General features: G+C 33.0%; 1 long non-coding RNA gene across 1 annotated transcript in view; it reads left to right on the top strand.

Moving 5' to 3' along the window:
- The window catches only part of LOC115232466, a 44,325-nt gene extending 32,653 nt beyond the window's left edge, over positions 1-11,672 (top strand). The window contains exon 3 of the long non-coding RNA XR_003883635.2: positions 11,176-11,672. This is a non-coding gene — a long non-coding RNA (uncharacterized LOC115232466). The remainder of the gene's footprint in view (positions 1-11,175) is intronic.
- The last annotated feature ends 842 nt before the right edge of the window (positions 11,673-12,514 follow it).

Here is a 12,514-nt window from a genome sequence, read left to right as displayed (position 1 = left end):
TATCGTTAGATAGATAGATAGATAGATAGATAGATAGATAGATAGATAGATAGATAGATAGATAGATAGATAGATAGATAGATAGATAGATAGATATGCACACACGCCTTTTGCTTCCTAACCACATAGTTCCGGGAGAATGTCACTGTGTGGCATCTTGCGCAAGTGTCTTCCAATACAGTCTCTGGCCGACCAAAGACATATAAGTAGATCTAGTAAGCGTAAACTGAAAAAAGCTCGTCCTATATATATATAAGAAACTATGACATTACAACCAGCCAGGCAAAGTCTTCGCTATACTTGCGGCACCTGCCAGGGGGAGTGTTTGTCCAGGATAGGACTACACAGCCACAGCAGATGTATTAGGACATGAAATGTAAAAGCTGGACTAGATTATTTTATGCGCAACTCAATTGTCTCGCTAGACAAAAAGGATGCCAACAATATGTATGTACGTATGTATGTATGTATGTATGTATGTATGTATGTATGTATGTATGTATGTATATGTATATATATATATATATATATATATATATATATAAGCGAGAAAGAAGCAACAAGAATGGATAGGTTTTTAGTACGATCGTTTCATACAAGGACAGGTTTTATTAAAAGTTGCAAAGATTACAGCATATAAACGAGTCCCGTACTCATCAGCTAAAATACATGTAAGTTCTCTAGACATCCTAGTGTTTGAGGCTATACTCATGAAGTAATGTAGATAATTAAACAGATTTCTAAAGTTCATTAAAGTTCATTAAAGATGATGTATAGTCTTATCACAGAATTTTAAAAAAGTTTTGATAGCATCACAGAGAAGGTGACCTAATCCATATGAATTTCCATAGATATGATGAGGGGATTATATACTCACAGAAGACAAATTTATCCATTGTTATTAGCATTACAGAGAGGGTGAATTAATCCTTTGTATATATGCACAGAATCCAATGGTGTAGATGTAAATTTCCAGAGAAATGGAGATGAATTCATATTCACAGGCGATAAATTTCACAATGGTTGAAAACAATGAGGTAGGTACCAATCCTTGTTATATGATTAGGTGTTTGCCATATTAATCACACTACTGCTATTCACAAGAGGCTGTAGCTATTTAACTCTTAAGGTTGAAGGGCTTACTAGATCGGCCAAGAATAGAGAAGGGAATAGAAGAAAAGAGAGAAAATAATGGAGGAGGGAGCAAAAAAGGGGGGAAAGGGGGACTAAAAGAGAAGAGAAAAGGAAAAGAGAATAAGAAGAAGAAAAGAAGAGAAAAGAAAGAGAAAAAGAGAAAAGAGAGAAAGAGAAAAGAGAAAGAAATAGGGAAAGGAAGAAAAAAAGAGAAAAAGAAAAAAAGAGGGTTCTAGTTATACAGAAGAGCTAGTAGACTGTAAGTCTGGTTTTAATCAACAGGCATCTAGGAACTGGAGGGGGAATATTATTCTTTGACCAGTAAACCGTTAATTTATTGCTGTTGAAATCAGCTATGAGTTTAAAGAGAATCTAAAGAGATAACACAGTCAGGGGTTAAGGGGTCAGATGCTAAAATCACCAGAAAATACATTAGGAAAATCTACGTATAATCTTATCAAAAAGTCATTAAAATCACTAATATTTGCCATGAATCGCTCCCTCATAACTAGAGAAGAAATCAGTATTGTGCTACTAGCTAGGAAGACATTTATTGAATTTGAAGATAAATTATGGACTAGAGCAGATACACCAAATTTTTTTGATATACCAATGGGTTCCAGTGATTCGGCTGAGGTAACCAACCTAGTAGGCGCATATCTATTAAAATGCATAAGCAAGGATATCCCAGAAAACAGGGGGGTCTATATAGAGATGATGATGCTCTGTTTGTTATCCCTAGTAATAATAAATCTGTTATAGAAAGGATTAGAAAGAAAATTAATAAGTTCTTTAAGGATTTCAACCTCAGTATAACGTATGAACCGGGCACTAAAATAGCTAATTTCCTAGAATTACCCTAGACCTTAACTCCAAGCTACATTACCCATTTAGAAAGGAAGGCGAAATCACGAATTACGTAAATAAATTATCAAATCATCCCCCCAAATATAATAGAATCTTTAGTAAGAAATATTTCATTAAGAATTTCAAAATTATCATCCAATAAGGATATATTTAAACTCCCATTCTGAGCATTATAATGCGGCGTTAACTAAGGCTGGATACAACCAAAAGATTACATTCGTTGATAGGGAGAACTCACGTATTCCTAATAATGAAGTTATCAGTAATCAAGTAAGCAGCAAAAAAGACCAAACCCGAAATAAAAGTAGAATTAAATTAACGGTAAATACTAATCTAGAGTACAGGCCCAACAATTCAATAGAAGCATTGACCAGAACATAGGTAACTCGGATAAGATTGAAGTAGATAAACCTAAGATGCACACAAAATAAAAATAAAAATAATGGTAATAAATACAATAACTCCGGTGAGATGAATAGTAGTAATTCTACGAACCCTAAATTTTATAAAAAAGATATATTATGGCTGAATTCCTTTCAACTGTGCGATACAATCGGATATACAGAACAAATTCAAAGTAATTCTGGAAAAAAATTTCCCTATCTCTCATAGATATCATAGAATTTTTCTAGGAAAACAGTTAGGATTTCTTATTCAACCCTCCCAAATATGTCCACTTTAATAGCTAAAATAATAATATACAACATTAAACTAGCCAGGAAAGATAGAAATAAAAATAATAATATCAGAATGAATACCAATAGCAATAACAAATAATACTACCAACAATAAAAACAGCAATAGGAACTATCAAAACATAGGTGAAATTAGTAACCACAGAATGACTAATAATTAACATTAATAGTAATAATACAATGCCGATATTAATAGAAGTAATATTGTTAATAATAGAAATAATAGAAATAAGGCTAATGGAGAAATAAGGAGAATGAAATATCAGTGATATCTATAACAATAATATACAGTTGGATAAAAAGACTAACAATAATAATAACATTACGAATAATATAAGAAATCTTGGTAGGACTTTACACCTAAATGATGAAACGGAAGGATCAATAAATAATAACAATACTTTAGATATCAGTACCAACTATAGAAATGATAATCAAAATAATAGGAACCTTAAACATCTACCCAGGAATAATCCAAGGCCTGAAGTTGTTCCTCCTGTGTGTAAGTGTAGAATAAAATCAAAATGCCCGGCACCTGGTCTATGTAGGGAAAATAATGTAATCTATAAATGTACCATATCCACGGAGAATAACAAATTTTTACATTGGCTGTACAATTAATTTTTTAGCCAGAGTTAGAAATCACATCTCGACTTTTAAATTACGTCATAAAGCTGGTACCACCACACTTTCAAACAAAATCTGGGAACTCAAAAATAATAACAAAAATTATACCCTTAATTGGGAAATAGTTAGGAGAGCAATTCCGTATAAAAATAGTAGGGTTGGTTGTCAACTATGCTCCATGGAGACGTACGAAATCTAAAGCATAGTAAACATAGAAACTTATTGAATAACCATATCGAACTAGGTCAAGTTTGTGTCCACGCTAATTGAAGACTTTAAAATATTTTAAATGATTGGAATATTCATAACTAGATAGATAGATATAACTTGATTTCTACTAGTATAGCACTGCTTAAAGTAGATAACTAAGAGTTCTCACATTACAGTTATCTTTATCTTTTTCCTTATATCTACATCATTTTTTTGAGAACAGGGAAATGAATAGTACTTATTCGCTACTTAATTGAGGCTTTATTTAATTTCAAACTCGCAATTTTTAAATTCTTAATTTTAAATCTTAATTGTAATATTTAATTTTAATTCCTAACTTAATCTAATTTAAATAGCATAACTCTAATAAATTATAATTAGTTACTGTAGCCCCATAATTCTATTTCATAATTAAATAAATAAGGCTATTCCCTCGGTGATAATATTATCTTCATTAGGATAGACAATCCCCTAACACCTTGTAAATGATCTTATAAGATTTGACCTGTAGTCGGTCAATGTATGAATAATAACGACAACTCCTTAAGACAATAAAATGAATAATTAAATAAGTAAATTTTTAATGACTTTTTGATAAGATTATACGTAGATTTTCTAATGTATTTTCTGGTGTGATTTTAGCATCTGACCCTTAACCCTGACTGTGTTATTCTTTAGATTCTCTTTAAACTCATAGCTGATTTCAACAGCAATAATTAACGGTTTACTGGTCAAAGAATAATATTCCCCCTCAGTTCCTAGATGCCTGTTGATTAAAACCAGACTTACAGTCTACTAGCTCTTCTGTATAACTAGAACCCTCTTTTTTCTTTTTCTCTTTTTTTCCCTTCTTTCCCTATTTCTTTCTCTTTTCTCTTTCTTCTTTTCTTCTTCTTATTCTCTGTTTCCTTTTCTCTTCTCTTTTAGTCCCCCTTTCCCCCCCTTTTTTGCTCCCTCCTCCATTATTTTCTCTCTTTTCTTCTATCCCTTCTCTATTCTTGGCCGATCTAGTAAGCCCTTCAACCTTTAAGAGTTAAATAGCTACAGCCTCTTGTGAATAGCAGTAGTGATTAATATGGCAAACACCTAATCATATAACAAGGATTGGTACCTACCTCATTGTGTTCAACCATTGTGAAATTTATCGCCTGTGAATATGAAATTCATCTCCATTTCTCTGGAAATTTACATCTACACCATTGGATTCTGTGCATATATACAAAGGATTAATTCACCCTCTCTGTAATGCTAATAACAATGGATAAATTTGTCTTCTGTGAGTATATAATCCCTCATCATATCTATGGAAATTCATATGGATTAGGTCACCTTCTCTGTGATGCTATCAAAACTTTTTTAAAATTCTGTGATAAGACTATACATCATCTTTAAGGAACTTTAATGAACTTTAGAAATCTGTTTAATTATCTACATTACTTCATGAGTATAGCCTCTCAAACACTAGGATGTCTAGAGACTTACATGTATTTTAGCTGATGAGTACGGGACTCGTTATGCTGTAATCTTTGCAACTTTAATAAACCTGTCCTTGTATGAAACGATCGTACTAAAAACCTATCCATTCTTGTTGCTTCTTTCTCGCTTATAATCACCCCACATTACTGTATTGTTAAATCAGTATAGTTTTTTTTGGTGCATCTAAGTTAGGTACCATATTCAAGTAAATTTTTTAAATTAACTTGAATTTATTGTCTTTTATATATATTATATTATATATATATATATATATATGAAAGAATGTTTGCAAATGCAATTTTAAAGATGTTTATTCACTTGACCGGTTTCACTCTTTTAGAAAAAGATTGTCAAAAGTAACATGTAAAAGCTTTGTTGTGCTAGGTACTGTTTGTCACAAAATATTTTGTGACAACCGGTCAAGTGAATAAACATCTTTTAAAATTGCATTTGCAAACCTTCTTTCATATATAGTTCCACTCGTGCGGTGCCTTACAACTTCACTTTGTTATAAATATATATATATATGCGTGTGTGTATGTGGAGGGGTGTCTTTGTTCTGCACTGCTGCTCGATAACCGGTGTCGGGGTGTTTATGTCCCATTAACCTCGCAGCTCGGCGAAAGAGCCCAATAGAATAAGTACCAGGCTTAAAAATATGGGTATTAATTAATTTATTAAGTAATATTGCCTACAATTGTTTCAATTTACACTCAATACAAATTACAAACATATAGAATAAAATGAGTTCGCATTTAGCAGATTTAGAGCAAATATGACCAGAGCGAAAGGACACTAAGCAAGCTACAAGTTGATCGGCTGAGGGTTTTAACTCCTCTTTCAAGCAAATGGGTACATATTGTACTCTGACTTTCTATTATATATTTTGCTAATTTGAATTATGTTTGCTGGTCACTTTAGAATTATTTTTATAGATAATGATAGCATATTTCAATTTATGAATATATATATATATATATATACATATATATATGGCGCAATGGCCCAGTGGTTAGGGCAGCGGACTCGCGGTTTCGATTCCTAGACCGGGCGTTTTAAGTGTTTATTGAGCGAAAACACCAAACTCTCCACGAATCTCCGGCAGAGGGTGGTGGCGAACCCTGCTGTACTCTTTCGCCACAACTTTCTCTCACTCTTTCTTCTGTTGGCCTGCTCGCTAGCCAGCGGGGTGGCTTCATTTGGAGGCTAAAACAATGCGAAGCGTTTTGTGACCAGCGATGTGTAACAACATCTGATAGCCTGGTCGGTCACAGTGATCACAGTGATATATATATATATTTGTATGTATGTATTATGTATGTATGTATGTATGTATGTATGTATGTATGTACACACACACACACAAACACATATATATATATATAATATAAATATATATATATATATATATATATATATATATATATAAATAATAAATATTAGGGAATAAATCCAAATTTACAGGGAAAAAAATCAGATTTAGGATTAAATCGATTTTATAGTAAAATATTAAAAATATTATTAGAGACAAAACCACTATTTTGCAAAACAAACAAGGAAAGACTTAATCAATACATAAAATTTTAATAAATAGTCAATTTATTAAAATTTTATGTATTGATTAAGTCTTTCCTTGTTTGTTTTGCAAAATAGTGGTTTTGTCTCTAATAATATTTTATATATATATATATATATACAGAGAGAGAGAGAGAGAGAGAGGGGGTTTAAAAGGTGCTAACGCACGAAACTCTCGGATCTTGAATTACTGTTACTTCTGCTAAATATTAAGAAAAATAAACAAATACTCATATTTTGAGTTCTGTATTTCCTGTTTGTGCCAACACACAGGCACCTATGTTTCCTGTTTGCACCAACGCACTCACACACATATAAGGCGAAGTCAAAAATTATCCGCACTTTCACCATAACGTATCTTTATTATTACCATACTGCCTTCTGCGCATTCGTCCTTATAGTTGGTACTATTGTCGTCATATGATCGAAGCTTGAGCGTGATCGCGCCGTTTTTCTTCCTGGCTTTACAAACATCCCTCCATACATACATGTGTATACACCCATACACACGAAAAATGTATATATTTTTGTTCACTACCCTCTCTATTTGTCTGTCTGTCTATCTCCTTTATATGGGATGATTAAAGTGTAGTCCGTAGTATCCGGGGGTTTTGGATAGATCATCTTCCTAGATCAATTTCTTCAGGTGATATAACATCAATGGATGTTTAACAGAGGGTCGTTTATCCAATTTGACCACAGAGAAGGTCGATTGTGTTGTGTGGGTATTTCTGTGTCTATTTGGTGGGGAGAAGGGGAAGGTAATGTAAACAGAGAAACGAATGGTAGTTATATGAGGATGGAGGTGTGTGTGGTAATACGGAATGTGATCTTAAGAAACGTGATTTGGGGAACTGCTCGTAGCGATGCATTAAATGTTTGTAAATTCCATCCCCAAGGGTTATTGTCAATATTGCTATATAGATATATACGATATATACATACATACATCCACACTCACACACACACACACACACACACACACACACATAGATATATATATATATATATATATATATATGAAATGTATACATATAAATATGAAATATATACATATGTATATGGCTGTGTGGTAAATAGCTTGCTTATCAACCACATGGTTCTGGGCTCAGTCTCACTGCATAACACCTTGGGCAAGTATTTTTTACTATAGCCTCAGGCCAACAGGAGCCTTGTCAGTGGATTTGGAAGACGGAAACTGAAAGAAGCCCGTCGTGTAAATATATATATATATATAATATATATATATATATATATTATATATATATATATATTATATATACATATGAAATGTATATATATGATATATATATATGATGTATATACATGATATATTTATATATGTATATATATATATATATATATATATATATATTTGAAATATACCATGTTGCATATATGCAATGTCATATCTTGATACTATGTGGACTAAAATCCCCGTTGACAGACCGCTGGTATTTATAGAGTATTAAACTTTCGGTATGCAAATTAGGGTCTCCTTCATAGAGTAACTGCTGCATTTGTTGAGTATATAAATAGTATGGCTGCTTGTTTCTCTGGAGAGTGTCAGGATGATGTGGACGCTTCTGATGAGAACCCAATAAGGTTCGAAAACCGATTAAGTTTAGCCCGTTTATAATTATATCATTTGTCATATATATGAAACTAGCAGTATCGCCCGGCGATGCTCGGGTTTGTAATGGGAATAACTATATAAGCATTTTTAGAGAGTTATTGCCAAAGAATAGCAAAAAAATGCATTAAAAATGGAAAAAAAATGATGGTAAATTTTTTTTTAAATCGTTGACTCATCGTAGACATTTTTAGAGAGTTACTTCCCTTATATAATAGCGAAAAAATGCATTAAAATGGTAAAAAATGCTGGTAAATTTTTTTTTAAATCGTAGACTCATGCTAATACCCAGAAGCGCTCGATATGAATCACGACTATAAGATACCCGGTTTTGGTTAAACTGCACCGCAAAATGTGGGAGTAGTTAGGAATCTAAATCGTAGGAGACAGATACTCACACAACTTCACTTTTATATATAAAGATATATACATACACGCGCTAGTGTGCTGTGTATGTATACACGATCATGTGTGCTGTGTATGTAAATGTGTATCTGCAGAGATATGTTTTTATTTTTTTACTCAAAGATTGATTGATTTGCAGTTGGGAGAGAAAATAAACATGTAACCAATCGAAAGAAATCATAGTGATGCTTTGTATTGTCATGATCGGATGAAAATATATGTTCTAAAGGCGGTGTTTGCAAGGTCAATTCAAACTGTGCGATCAATTATCACTATACACGTGTAATATTTGCTTGCGGAGGGTAAAGTCAGATCATGTGAAACTAAAGTTATCAAATACAAGGTAGTTTAATGGGTAACTTAATTGATATGAATAAAGATTTTATTGCGGTTTGTTAATAAAAGATATGATGGCCTTATTTTATGCTTTCTGAGTTTCTAGTAGTGATATAAGGAAATTATTGAGTGAAGAAAAAAAGCACTTAGCGAAACTGGTGGGCTGAGTTTTTTATATTTTTCTCTTTCAATATCAAACCTTATTCGCTTAGATAAAAAGTCGGTTCAATATCCCTTATGTCAATATGTAAATATGGCCATTACGACGATATGGTGAACAGCCGGTCACTTAAGGGAAATGCAAGGAGCAATTCAAACTATAATGCACTATGTACACCGTGTGTGCTGTTTTTATTTGTTTATACTAGTTTATGAATTAATGCTAGATTTACATAGACGTTAATGTTAGACCTAACCCTAACCCTAGCCTCAACTCTAACAGTAGGGTTAGCATTAAAGCTATGTTTAGATTAAATGCTTGTTTTAAAGTTAGAACACTTAAATGCTTATATAAATATTTTAAGGACTCCTCGATGCAACATTAAACAGCAATCTTGTGTTTACTATTTCATATGCATATCCGTTTGGATTTATGCAAATACAAACAATACGGAAATATCTGATGGTGAATAAAAAGATTATGTTTAAATGGTACACATCTTACATAGGGATTAGTTTAATTCCATTGGTTATTGGAATTCAAAATCAATAACAACAATTCAGAATAGCAACACTTGTTCCCTATCATTACGTTTCGGATTTTCTCTCAACCTGGAGAGAATGGTGTCTTTATTTTGTTTCTTCTGATCTCCTAGCAGAGGTGTTTTGAAGTTATTGGAACCTTTTTCAACCTCACTTAAAACTCATTGCAACATTATACTTTCTGCTTTCTGACTTTTGCATAGAGTTATTCTTACAAAAAAATCAAGGATGAGCCTTCATTCAAAACCATTTCTTTTTTATCATCAGCACTCTTTTTTTTTGGGTTTTTTTTGCTTCCCTGCTAATCAAACTCCCACTATCATTTATTCCAGTGCTTCAAAAGTAACTACATTACCTCCAACCGAACTTTCTTTCTTTGTAAGAAAGCCTTTATAGACTGTGGATATAAACAGTTCTGCTATCTTTCATCTTTTACTTGTTTCAGTCAATTGACTGCGGGGCAATGATGGGGTATCGCAGCACTTTAAATTTTATTCTTTCGGTCTTTTTTGCCGAATCACCAGATTACAGGGACGTAAACAAACCAACAAGAGATGGAGGAGTTCAAACATAGACACAAAACACACATGCACGCGTGCGTTTGCACATACACGCACGCGCACGCGCACGCACACACACACACACATACACATATCGACGGGCTTTCACACAGTTTCTGTTCAACTTCACTCACAAGGCATTGGTCTATCCGATGCTCACAATGGAACCGAACCGAAACCAGCTGCGAATGACGGCCATCGTGACGATTGTATTTGTGCCTTGTATACATATGTGTGTGTGTTTGTGTCTATATGTACATATATATATATATATATATATATATATATATATATATATATATATATATACACATATATATATATATATACACTTGTAGTTTTTTGCCAATTTGCTCACTTGTTTCTATATGCATATATGTATTCACATCCTTGTTTATGCAGTTACCAATTTATTTCCACTCGCTTATCTGTACCACTCATACATGTGTGTGTATTCATCCAATGCATTTGAATAGACTTACTGGAATGTTAACCGGCTGATGTATATATATATATATATATATATATATATATATATATATATATATATATATATATATATATATATATTCTTACGAAAATTACTCGTTCTAACAATACTAATTGACTCGTCGAATTCTGATTATCATTATCATATTTAAAAAAGAATTCTAATATTGTTGAAAACTTTGAGGCGGCATGCTGGCAGAATCGTTTGAATGACAGTCAAAATGCTAAGCGGTATTTTGTCCGTCTTTACGTTCTGAGTTCAATATCCGTCGCGGTCGACTTTGCCTTTCATCCTTTCGGGATCGATAAAATAAGTATCAGTTGAGCACTGGGGTCGATGTTATCGACTTTCTCCTTCCCCTCAAATTGCTGACCTTGTGCCAAAATTTGAAACCAATACTATTTAATTTATTTTAGTTATAGTTTTTTTATTCATACTTTTTATTTCTTTTCTATTATTTTTCAGGATGGGAATAAATATAATTCATGTGCTCTGTCTCGTCGCCGTGTTTGCTTCAAGCGTACATTCATTGCCGAAGCGGAATGACCATGTTATTACTCTGCGTTCGTTACGACAAACCGGCCTCAGTGATTCTGACAGTCGAGCATTACTTCAAGCATACATTCTCGGAAAGCTATCCAACGTAGACATTGCCGGTAACAAGGAAGCAGACAATTCAGATTATACTACCATTAAGAGGAAAGCATTTTGGAGACCTATGGGTTACCTTCCTTTTGATAACCATGGCGGTAGTGGCGCTAGCAGCAGCAACGATAACTCTCCCAGTGGAGGCACAGGATCTGCTGTATTCAGATATGGTTAAGCGACTCTGAAATAAAAAAAAAATCAAATATATAATGAGGAGAGAATTAATGAGTATCAGTATGAACTAAGTAAAGACCTAACGAGTTGGTTATTGTCTTCAGCGAGGTTGATTCAATTAAAATAGTTATTCTTCTTCACTCGGTTTTTTAAAGTTATTTCATTTTTGTATTCTATGATTCTGTGCGTACTACTTGCTTATTTCAGCAGTTACTGAAGAATTCTAAAGAATTACTGGATTACATTTTGCATCTCTTTGTAATCTAAGAATGGTGAGTTTGTCAGTTTGTCAGGAATGCTATTATTCGACAATTTCTATTTCTTATCAATATGGGTATTTCATTAAAGTTTAATTTCAGAAATGTGGTGTTTATTGTTAAGAAGATTTCAAGTGCGAATACTTCTGGGAGTTGAATAAGGAAACGTCTGGAAGCCATGCAAAATATCTAATTGCTGTTCTAATTATATTGTGAAAAAAACAAGCCTCGGTAGTTTTCCTCTGAGATAAAAAAAAAATGTATTCTATGTGTAGGGGTTTTGTATACGAGTCTATTATTTTGGCGCAGTTTGGTTTATCTATCAAAAAAGAAAACTTTAATGCGTTGTTTTCCGGGGACGGTTGTTTCTTTCTTTTTTTTGTATTTTGTTAACCACAAAAGATTTCATTATGATGCTGTGATAATCGAATTTTGATAGAATTACATTTAAAAGAACAGTATACTTAAATATTAAAGTGCCAAAGGATGTTTGTGAGAAATACAAATGGAAACTTACCTAACAGATAGCCATGAGAGAAATCATATATCATTCATGAGAGACTTAAAATAGATTTAACCCACACATTTAGATTGGACTGCCTATGTTTAGTCCACTGCGGGATGAGGGCCTAAGCATCTTCTCTCCTCCAGCTACCGTCTGGTGTGGAGGCTATGAATTTGAGCTTGAGATCATACTGGTTTGATAAGCCCACTCTGCCACGCTG

Source organism: Octopus sinensis, linkage group LG2, assembly GCF_006345805.1.
Source record: "Octopus sinensis linkage group LG2, ASM634580v1, whole genome shotgun sequence".
Lineage (NCBI taxonomy): Eukaryota > Metazoa > Mollusca > Cephalopoda > Octopoda > Octopodidae > Octopus > Octopus sinensis.
The sequence above is the reverse complement of the archived record's forward strand: the minus strand, read 5'-3'. Positions and strand labels throughout refer to the sequence as shown.